Source organism: Ammospiza nelsoni, chromosome 1 (genome assembly GCF_027579445.1).
Source record: "Ammospiza nelsoni isolate bAmmNel1 chromosome 1, bAmmNel1.pri, whole genome shotgun sequence".
Classification (NCBI taxonomy): Eukaryota; Metazoa; Chordata; class Aves; order Passeriformes; family Passerellidae; genus Ammospiza; species Ammospiza nelsoni.
The window spans coordinates 152,846,635-152,858,546 of NC_080633.1; the positions used below are offsets into that span (position 1 = coordinate 152,846,635).

At 44.4% G+C, this 11,912-nt stretch overlaps 1 non-coding gene across 1 annotated transcript; it reads left to right on the top strand.

Annotated features, from left to right (window-relative positions):
- Positions 1–6,668: 6,668 nt before the first annotated feature.
- Positions 6,669–6,751, top strand: TRNAL-CAG (transfer RNA leucine (anticodon CAG)). The gene has a single exon. It is a non-coding gene; the product is annotated as a tRNA-Leu (tRNA).
- The last annotated feature ends 5,161 nt before the right edge of the window (positions 6,752–11,912 follow it).

Below are 11,912 nucleotides of genomic sequence, written 5' to 3' on the forward strand. Positions count from 1 at the left end.
TCAGTGAAGAGTTTATTCCTGATGTCCAGTTTAAACCTCTCCTGATGGAACCTGGGGCCATTTCCCCTCATCCTGTCACTTGTCACCCAGGAGAAGAGACCAACACTCACCTGCCTGCACTGTCCTGTCAGGGACTTGTGCAGAGCCAGAAGGTCCCTCCTGAGTCTCCTTTTCCCCCAGCTCCCTCAGCTGCTCCTAGTGCTCCAGATCCTTCCCAAGCTCCAGATCCTTCTCTGGATACAATCCAGCTTCTCAATATCTTCCCTGCCATGAGGATTCCACATCCCACACTTAGGTGATGTGTCCCAGTGTCACACTTCACCTATGAGATCACACTCCTGGTTTCTCCCTCTGATTTTGTAATATAGATCCACAAGTTTCTTTTAGGAAATTTTTTCCTTTCTTTGGCACTTTCTGGGTGATGTCCCTGTTCAGAGAGCTGTGCTTTCCTTCCAGCCAGGAGACAGGACAGACTGAGGCTGAGGAGGCCTGAATATAATTGCCTTTATTGAGCTAACCTGATGTTTGATTTTTCTCAATTCACTTGCTCTCTCCATAATTCTGTTTTTCTTCCCTGTCTCCCCCTGGAGTTACTGCTGGGGTTGTAACTCTTTCAAGGGAGGAAATCAGCTCTCTTTATTTTCCTATTTCATTCCATACCTGCTTTTGCTTGGGGACCAATTTATTTGTTGGTTTTTTTCTGAGGCTTTCTCTCCACACAAGTCACTGTGCCTGCCTTGCCCACTAGGTGTCATGAAATTCTGTGCATGCTCTCAGAGCTGTGGGCGAAGGGGACTTTTTAGCTGCTTGGTAGCAAATTGCTGGAGTTCCTCCCTGGCCATCTGCTTTTTTGGAGGTAGCCCACTCAGCTGGGAACTGTGAGCAAAAGCATCAGCTGCCGCCAGCACCATCCTATTTTCAGCTCCAAGGAATCACGACTGTTGGCTGCACTGCCAGGAACAGCAGCTCCTGGCATTTGATGGAGGTTGGTGAGTACAGGAGAAAACCCAGAAGGAGAAGGGTTTGGCTTCAGCTGACCCACAGTTAGGTATGGACAGCTCTGCAGCTCTTCCAAGTGTTCCTGTCTGCTGCAGGAATAAATTTCCTCTCTTCATTTCCAAGCTGCTGGAAGGAGTAGATGTGCTGGAAGAAGTTGTGCTTGGGATTGGTGGAGACACCTTTCTGGAAAGGAGAAATATGAAGTTTATTGGCTGGAGATGTGACTCATCCAGGGATGCAGGCTCTCCACAGCTTCATATACAAAGGTCTTCAGGGTCTAAGTGTTCCTTAATAGATTTTGGAATCTTTCCTTCTTTTTTAGAAATTTCTTTTAATTTTTCAGAGTTTTCATTTTTCTTTGATTCTTCATGTGATTAGTTACCACTTATCCCTTCTATTTTCAAGAACTCTCTTCTGTTAGGACTGGCCTGCACTCAGCAGGGTTCAAGTGGGGGTGGGGGAGATATTTTTCATTTATTGCTTGACTGGAGAAAAAGTGATGATTAATGGGAATGGTTGCTTATTTCTCAATGTTTTATTTCTTTCCCTGTGAAGGAAAAGAGAGGGAGAGGGTTTCAGCTGAGGGTTTCCAAGAAAAATTAATTAGGTTTCCCCCAACAGAGGCAACATTTGCTAAGACAATTTTGTGAATATTTAGAATTCATCCCACAAAATTCAGGGACAGATTGCCAAGGGGCATCCTGCCACCACAAGAAGACACTTTTCTCCCTCTCCCTCACACACAGCACTGCTCCAGGTAACCTTGTTCCCATGGAAAAGGTTGGGATGATCCTCTTTCTTCCTGAAGCTCCACATGAAGGTGCCATGTGAGTAAGAAACCCAAGCACATCTTTCCAGAAACTCGTGTTAACAGTTCAGCAAATGTCGGATTTTTCTGAGCCAACAGCTTGTCAGACCCAAATAAGACTTCCACGTTTCCAGCATTGGAAGAAAATCTCTCAGGATGTTTTGCAAAGGTCTTTTTTTCTTGCCAACCTCTCCCTGATGGTGTTCTGGCCTAGTTGGTAAGTTTGATCGGGCCAGACAAGTCCCAGGAGGTGCCGGGGATGTGAATCCCTGGTTTGAAGTGGAAAGGAGGGTGAGACTTTGTCCATATGGACCAAGTCCCTTTTAAAACACTTTGATTCTGGGATTAAGAACATGTGCCAGCTCTTTTATTTGGTCTTCTAGACCTGGGCCTGCAGCTCTAGAGATTCAGCAGCAGAGAAAGTGAAGAGAGAAGAACAGAAGATGGCAACAAAGATGATGAAGGGACTGGAGTATCTTTGTTATGAGACCAGGGTGAGAGAGTTGAACATGTTCAGTCTCAAATAAAGTGAGAGGGAATCTCATCAATGTCCAGCAATATCTGCAAGGAGGGGTCAGAGGATGGACCAGGCTCTGCTCCATGGAGGCCAGCAACAGAAGAGGAAGAACAGGCAGAAAATAATGCCCAGGGAGTTCTACCTGAACATGAGGAAAAACTTTTGTCCTGCGCAATGACCAAGCTCTGAACAGATTGTCCAGAGGGGGTGTGGAGTCTCCCTCACTGGACACATTCCAGAACCATCTGGACACAATCCTGTGCCAAGTGCTCTGGGATGGCCCTGGTTGAGCAGGGAGGTGGGACCAGATGACCCCACTGTGGTCCCTTCCAGTCTGACCCATTTTGTGATTTTTTGAGAAGAAATACCTGTTCTAGGGCAGACAGTGTCTGCTGGGAGAAGAAAGACTCCAAGTCCCTTGCTGGGTTCTGGGGAAATCACAGCAAAGCCCCACTGCTTGACAGGTGAGAAAAACGTTGAGCAAATATGTGGAAGGTCAAAGAAGGTCTGAGCTTCATGGGGAAAGACTTGAAACCCCTGTTCCCCTACCTGAAAGTAGCTTTTGAGTCCTCTGCAGAGGGATCTTGCCTTGCCGTGCCCAGAGAAGCTGTGGCTGCCCCATCCCTGGAAGTGTCCAAGGCCAGGTTGGATGGGGCTTGGAGCAACTTGGGATAGTGGAAGGTGTCCCTGCCCATGGCAAAGGGAATGAGATGATCTTTAAGGTCCCTCCAACCCAAACCATTCCATGGTTCTGTGACCCCTGCCGAGTGATGGAACCACCAGGAGGACAGAACTGGCCAGCAGGACCCTGGTGGCTGGGATTATTTGGGGTGACATCTGCCAGCAGCGTGGATGAGCCCATTCACCCCAAAAGCAGCAGCAATCTCCGCAGGTCCCATCTGTCCCGCACTCATCCCTGTGCTCCCTGCTGCCATCATCGTCCTTCTCGAGCCGACTTTCCCTGCTTTTGTGTGCTTTGGAGCCAGGAGAGGGCAGCAATGCTCATGGACAGACACACAGTTCTGCTGCTGTGCCCGCTCCTCTCCGAGGGTCTGGCAGTGACATCCCAGCACCCTGGTTCATGTTTGGATGGACAGCACTGTACACAGGTACCTCTGGCACTTCAGGCGCAGGTAAATCCATGTACAAAACTTATTCTTTTTTTCCTTTTTTTTTAATTGCAAAAGTAAATTTCTCTGTAGGTTGGTTTGTACAGGCTGTGATATAAAACCCCATCCAACATCCCAAGCTGTGGCCAAGCAGCTTCTCCCTTTCTTCTCATGCAGATGAGACTCTGGATATTTTTAAGCAAGTGGTTTTGATTTAACTGCACTTTTTGATGAGGAATTAAAGGCCTCCACAGCTTAGAAAATTCAAGAAATGAACACCCTTTCTCCACCCAGCGTCAAGTAATAAATGAAAATAAGAGATTTCTGAAATAGTTTCCCTTAATGAGCATTGATTAGATTCACAATCTCTGCCAAGCAGTGGGAGCCTGCATCCAATGTGGACACGTCAAAAAGGTTCAATCTCAAGATAAGAAATATTTTATTTATTTATTTTTACAGCGAGAACAATCAAACACTGGAACAACCTGACCAGGGATGTGGTGGAGTTCCCAGACTTGAAGGGTTTCAAGCCCCATCCCTGAAAGTGTCCAAAGGTCAGGCTGGAAGGGGTTCTGAGCAACCAGTGGAAGTTGTCCCTGCTCATGGTAGAGGCTGGAACCAGTTAATCTTGAAGGTTCCTTCTGAACCAAACCATTCCATGAATCCATGAAGATGAAATTGGACAAAGTGTTAGACAATCTCATCAAGGATCCCTTCTCACAGGGGGAATGAGAGCTATGGCCTCTTCAGATTAAAGATCCTACTTGCTGGACATGGGATGGGGACATAAAATGCTGGAGATGTCCCCCTAGATAAGTGACCTTTAGTGAAAGAGGTCTCCTCAAGATGCCTCATCTTGGAGTGAGGATCTGCTCCCATTCTTAGCAGTGGCAGCTGCCCCAACCCTCCAAAATCTCCTTCTGAGTCCATGACTTATCTGCCATGATGAGCAAACTTTCCTTCTCCTTCTCCTTTCCCAAGCCAGAATGAGCCAAAGCATCATTTGTTTTAACAATAGACAGAGCAAGAGAGATCCACAGGCATAAAACCTGAGCTGTGGAGCTGTGCCAATCCAAAGGCAGGCAAGGTGAGAGGGAAATGGCAAATGCCTCATTGATTTCAAAACTGCTACACGATCCTGCCTGGGAATCTGTGAAGCTGTTAAAAAAAAAAAAAAAAACTTAAAAGGACGTGGTGGTGTTGATGGGGAGTTGGCAGCTTCCTTTGTGCCGGCTGTTTATTCTCATACAAAGCAATCCAAATGCGGAATGTTTACCCAATGGATACCCCTCAGCATTGTGTTTCCCCCTCGGAGCCTTGCACAGCTCATTCCTCGCCAGCTGGAGCTCTGCAAAACACCTTTCTTACTCACCCATGGCCACCCACACCCAGATGCCACCCACACCTGAAGGAGCCTGAAGGAGCTTGAGGAACAGGGGTTGACCAGGACGTCTTTTAAACCAACAAAGAAACCCCTGACTTGCCCTCCTGCCCTTTTTCTCCATTTCTGCCTTTAAATTTATAAAAGACACGAGGTACATCGCTTTGATGTCAGGTTGATACTCAATTCCCAAGAGTTTGATTCCCTTCTCTCCCACTGATGCCTCCCAGGGCAAAGGGTCATTGTCATTAAGGCCACATCCTTGTGACAGGCAGTGGCGACACAGACTTGAATTTGTAGTGCCAAAATCTCCTCTGTGTCTCTAACATGGCCCATTAGCCAAGGCTCAAGACTAACGATTTCCCATCAACCAGGAATGTGGGCAGAAGCAGCTGATAATTATAGAAATCCTGCAACTCTTCCCTTAAAAGCTCAGGAAATCCTTCAGCAGGATAAAGTTAAAAGGGATGCTGAAGTTTTCATCTGTAATGATACAGTTATAAGAGTTCCATGTAAAATATATATTTTATATATATTTATATATATATATTTTATAGCTATAGGTTTTATAGAGAGCTATAGAATCATAGGTTGGTTTGAGCTGGAAGGGACTCTGAATGCTCTGAGCCCTATCCCCTTCTGCCTCAGTAAATATCAACTCTGTTCTCCTGTGAAGACCCTCATGAAGACCCTCAGCCCTGTTCAGGGCCATGGATTGTTACCACCCAACCTCCTTAAAATAGTACAGAATACAGACTGGTTTGGGTTGGAAAAAACCTTAAAGTTCCAGCCCCCCAGTATCTGATGCATAAAGGGTGAAATTTATTTTGCATGGCTTTCTCTTTCTCAGATATATTTTGTGAGCCACTCCTGCTCACTCTGGAAGATTTGTTGCTTACCTCAATTTCCCTTTCTCTTGGAAAGAAATCTCTCTTTTCAATTGAAACTGAATTTCCTCAGCCCTGTTTCTGGACCCTGCAAAGTCCTGCTGTTCCCCTGTTTCCACCTTCAAAGGGAAGAGATGACCTTGCTCAGATCCTCTCTGGGGAGTTGCACTGAGCTTTGGAGGAAGGGAAAACCTTGTCGCTGCAGCAGCCATCAGCTCATGCATATGCCGCTGTCAATTAATCTAAAGTCTGTTGGACAAATTCCAGCACTCTGCAGGGAAAGAAAAAAATTAAACAAAGAGAAAGAAATAAAAAGGAGCTGGCAGAGATAATGGGATATGCCAGAAATTATTGTAGCTCTTTTTTTATTCTGATTCTCGAGGTTCTTTAAGGTTTTTACCTCCTTCATTAAGCTGGTGTTTGGTATTTGCACTGGATAGGCCCACCCTAAGCTAATTATTAACCTCTTAACTAATTGTTAACTTAGCTGTAAGTGAGGATAGAGAGAACTCCGAGCCTTTTCACAGAATAATTAAATTTGGAGAAGACCTCTGAGATCACTGAGGCCCATCACTAACCCAGCACTATGCTCACCACCACACCATATCCCTGAGCCACATCCACACACCTTGGAACACCTCCAGGGACTGGTGACTCCAGCACTTCCCTGGACAGCCCATTCCCACCCTTGACCACCCTTTCACTAAAGAAATTTGTCCTAATATCCCATCTGAACCGTTCCTGGTGCAATTTTAGGCTGTTTCTTCTCCTATCTCTTTTTTACTTGGGAGAAGAAACCAACCCCTACCTGGCTGCACTCTCCTGTCTGTTCCAGAGTTCAGGCTGTTCTTTGCTTCCTAGAGGAGAATCCTGGATGCCGAAGGAAATGCTCCACACACTAAAAAGACAAACTTGATGGAAAACAATTTCACAGGAATTTCAGGATGCAGGGGAGCAGGTTCCATAGGTCAGGATGGCCGAGCGGTCTAAGGCGCTGCGTTCAGGTCGCAGTCTCCCCTGGAGGCGTGGGTTTGAATCCCACTCCTGACAACTCCTTTGCTGGCCAGAGCCATCCCACACGGAATTGTGCGGCCTCTCTGTGCAAGAGGCATTCCTGGATATCTCTCTGGTTTTGTCCCAGGGATTAACACCCACCAATGGTTGCTCACGTTGTTCATGTTGATAAAGAGTGTCCCTCCAACTAATCAACACCTGCTGTAAGTGGGGTTTTATTTTTCCATAGGATCCACCTGTCTTATGTGGAATTTTGGCTTTTCTGGTGTTTTACGGGCACTGAGGCTGCTGGTGACAAGTGTCTCACCTGTCTCGTGGGGGAAAAGAGTTCTAAGCCATGAGTTTTGGGGCTGGTGGAGGGCTTTAAATGAGATTTGAAGGGGAAGGGGATAAACCCAGGCTCCCTGGGTGAGCCCAGGGGCACCAAGCCAGTGTTGGGATTGAAATCCATCTGCTTGTGGCATGGAAGGCCCTACAGAGGGACCTGGACAGGCTGGGTCAGTGGACTAAGTTCAAAAAATGAATAAATGTGGCACGTTGTGGCATGATTCAGTGGCCATGGTGGCATTCGGTCAAAGACTGGATGTGATAGTCTTTGCCAAACCTCTCAATTTTGTGGTTCTTAAACTCAGAAATCCTCTTTAAACCTAAACAAGACAACAAGGGAAAAAAAACCTAAAAAACAGCAGCTGCAGCAGTTAAACCCAGAACAATCTTTTTACTGCACCATTTTTTTCCCTAATGGATGTGAGGCTTCATAACATTTATGCTGCAAATTCCTTGAGATGATGTCTATTATTGAGTGTTTTATCCAGCCCTGCAGTGTTTGAGTACTGCTGGTAGTAGAAATATCCTCATCTGTCAGAGCAGGAACTCTCAGCAATAACTGCTCCACTCCTCTTCCATGAGAATTTTTTGGTCATAGCTTATCTCCATTGCAATCAAATCCCAGACCCTGGGTTTCTTCCATCATTCATTTTCAAAACCAGTAGCAAATCCTTGATATTCTTATGTGCCTCCCAGGCAGACAGAGGAGTCTAGCAAACAAAGATGTATAAAAAAGAGCAGGAAAACTGGTTTGTCTTGAAAGGCAAAGAAATTGGACCACATGAATCATCCCATCTTCACTTTCTTAATAAGAGCAATGCAGCAGCTCTTTCTGAAGACTCAGGTGTGCACCTTCCTTTAAATATGATATGCTTTTCTGCCATGGGGAAGGAGAAAAAAAGGTGCAGAGCTGATGTCAGGGCAGTGATGAATTTCAAGTTTTAAGTTAAAAAAATAAACTCTTCCTTTGAGACAGACATTGTTGAAGGACAGGCTTGGCTGCTGCAGGAACCAAAGTCCAACAGAGAACATAAAACCTTAGAAGGTTTTTGTGATGTTCAGAGTTGGCAACTTCACCACTGCCCTGGGCAGCCTGTTTTGATATTTGACCACTCCTCCAGTGAATTTTTTTTCCCTGATATCCAGCCTGAACCTCCCCTGGTGCAACTTGAGGCCATCTCCCCTTGTCCTGTCATTAATTGTGTGGGAGAAGATGCCAAGCCTTGTCTCTAATTAGAATATCCGAGTGCAACAGTTTTCTCAAAATCAGGTGTTCTGGTGCAATCAGCAATGAGATGCTTCCTCCAAAACTGCTGCTGAACAGAGAGGACTGAGTGTTTTGGGATCAGCTGACTCCCACTGTGGAATGGTGCTGGTTCAGCACATCAAAATATCAAGTAAGTGTTGGCAAACTGCAGAGGATGGTGAAGAACTCTGAGTATTTCAGATGTCAGGAGGGAGATTAGATTAAAAGGAAACAATGTGTGCAATTTGTCTAATACCTGACTGAGGGGAGCAGAACTGTCCACAGGCATTTGCAGAATGTAAAACCAACAAAGAATGAGAAAGATTGGGTTAGAGAGGAACAAATAATGTTATTAGGAGCAGTGGGAAATGAAAGAAAATACAGCCTGAACTGCTTGGAATTTAATGCATTCTTCTGTAGACATTCCTGTTCTGTAACATTTGTGTTAAAAACTTAATCTTTCCAAAAATGTCAGGGGTTTTACAGAATAAATTATGATAATTCATCATCTTTTGTTGTTGTTGTTGTTTGTAAATAGAAACAACCAAAAAAATAATTCCAGCTTTCAGTGGTGGACTTGAAAAGAAACACCATCTGTAGACTAATTTGTAATAAACAAGATTATATAATAAAAGACACTTGGTTGGAATTTACTCTGATTCCTGGGTTCTTGGAAAGGCAGGAAGACACCAAAATCTCCTCTATTACTGCGACCTGCGTCGGTCGCAGCTGGTGAGAGAGAGACAGTGAATCTTGTATCTTGAATCAGAAGGCTTGATTTATTAAGATATGATATAATACATTATTACTATACTAAATAGAATATAGAGAGAGGTTTGCAGAGCTGCTAGCTAAGCTAAGAAGAGATAGAAAAGAAGAACCCACAACAAAGTTGTGGCCAAGGACTCAGTCCCCTGGCTTGAACTGATGATTGGCTCTTAATTATAAACATAGAAAATGAGCCAATCAAGGTGAATCCTATTGCATTCTACAGCAGCTGATAATAATTGTTTACCTTCTCTTTGGGGGCCTCTGGCCTCCTGAAGACACAGAAATCTGAAAGACAGGATTTCTGTGAAGAAATGTCTGCGACACTCCTCTGGACACACCAAGTCCAATTTAGAGATGCCTCAGAAGCAGGACCATGTAGGAGAAACACTGGAATTTGATGGTAGAGAAGAAAATTGGTTGAATTCTCCAGGAAAACATTCATTGCAGGAGAAAGACATGTCCCCAAAAATTTTTTCAGTGCCTTCCAGACTTCATATATATTTATATATATACATGTGTGTGTGTATGTTCATATATACACAGATGCACATACATATATTTATATATACACATAAATATGTATTCACAAATATATATAGGGAACCAATGCTTTTCACACAGAATTTTATAGGAAATGAACATTCTACTCCCCAAATCTCACTTGCAAAAGCTGGATGGTGGGAGAGATATTTCTTTTCTGATCCCATGAGGTGTAAGAACCTCCCCACAAAATGATACAACCCAGAAGGACCTCTGAAGCTCTTGAGGAAAATTAGCTGCATAAATAGGCAGGTGGGTGGATAAACAGAGAGACAGGAACATGGAATTTGCTTGTTCCAACAACTTTAAAGTAGACACCAACTTGGAAAAAGTTGTTCCTTCTCTGATGAGCTTTATCATCCAAATTCACAGGAATTTTGTGGTTTTCCTGAGGTCAGAATGATCCCAGCAGCTGATCCTTGCAGCATGGCCAGCACTTTGATTGGCATCCAAATATTCTGGAGCAGGGATCTGCTCTTGGCCAGGTGTGAAGGTCTGCCCTAAATAAACGGGTGACGAATGATTTTTGGGTGCAAAAATAACCAACAAAAGGCACAGGGGTTTTGCAGTAGCAAATCAACAAGGTGCAATTTATTGATTATAACCACAGCTAAATATGCGTTTGGTTAAGGGATCCAGGGAAGAGAAGGGTAAGACAAGGAAAAAGGGAGGAAAGGAGGTCAGGGAATGGGGTATAGCTACCAAAACATGATGTCTTCGGGGTCCCGCCGCCGAAACTCGCTGGTACACGTCTTGGGGAGATCTCAAAGGACAGTCGGGCCGAACCCCAATATATATACTGTTCTTGGTTGGGGGAAGGTAACTGAAATTAGGTTTCCATGGAGGGGAGAAGTCCATTGTTTTCATGGCCGAATGCTCACATGTACGTTAAGTTTTCCCCCTCCCTGAGTTGGGAGAGAGTGCAGTCCCAGTCTCTGGAAGGAGGTTGCCAGGGGGGTGCCATGGGGGTGCCATGGGGGTGACAATAGGGTGCCAGAGGGGTTCTTGGTTCCTTGATGAGAGGATTCTCATCTCAGTTGGTCTGTCACGGTGGTTGAAGACAGGCAAGAGGGGTTTTCTCATGGAGCGAGGGGGAGCCACCCCAGAGCTCAGTCCAGCCAGCTCAGGAGTTTGGAAGAAAGTCCAGTTCAATTGTCCAGAAAAGGGCAGCATGCCCCCTTCGAGTACAGCATGGCGTGTTCTGCAAGCATCACTTGTGAACACACTAGATAAGCAGGAGACTTTCTTTCTCAACCAGCTCAGCAGCTTTAACCCTTTGGTAGTCTTTTCTCATGACAATTGTGAGGCAAAAAATGAAGGATTTTCGCATGGACTTCTACACCAGGGGACTTCAGGACAGGCTGATGACAAGTGAAGTTCAGTTAATGGCCTGGTTTTCTCCTTTAAAATGACCCAGTAGAATGTGGCAAGAACGTGTTCAGCTTTAAAACATTGGGCATTGCATTAATACTTTAGAATATCTTTATTTTAGAATACTTTAGAATGTCATTCTAATATTTCAGAATGTCTTTCCCAGGGTGACTATCCTGTGCTGGGAAGGATCCACAAGGATCATCGAGTCCAACTTCTGGTCCTGGACATCCCAACAATCCCACCTGTGCCTGAGAATCTTCTCCAAACCCTTTTTGAGCAGCCTTGGGGCTGTGACCATTCCCTGGAGAGCTGTTCCAGTGTCCAACCAGCTCTGAGTGAAAAACTCCTCCTAATTTCCAACCTAAACCTCCCTTGGCACAACTTCAGACCATTCCCTTGGGTCCTACTGTTGGAAATGGTACCAAGTTCAAAATTTTTTATATAACTTTAGTCAGGGGTTTTTGTTCGCCTTTGTCCCATGGGAAGGGAATTGAAGTTTCTTTGCAAAAGATTGTTTTACCAGGCGAGGTCTGATGAGGTCTTAACATCTCAGCAGATTGGGAATAGCTCAGAAAATACACAAAAGATAGACGATTAATGACCATTAACTGCCATAACCAATAACCATCAACTCTGGCGTGATCTGAAACACCTGGTCTGGGAAAAGAGAGATAAAAGAAAGGAGAATGACAACCTAATTAACATCAGAGGAAAAGAAAACCATATCCAACAGCAACCCAAATACCTCATAAGAACTGAACTACCTGGGAGCAATGAACATCCAACCCATGAATTTCTATGGGTTTTGACTGTACAAAATATATAATGATAATTATAATAATAATGTTATAAGAATATATGAAATATATAAAACAAATTAATAAATATAATAATATAATAATATACAAAATATATTTTAAAATCTAGTAAAGTTCATGT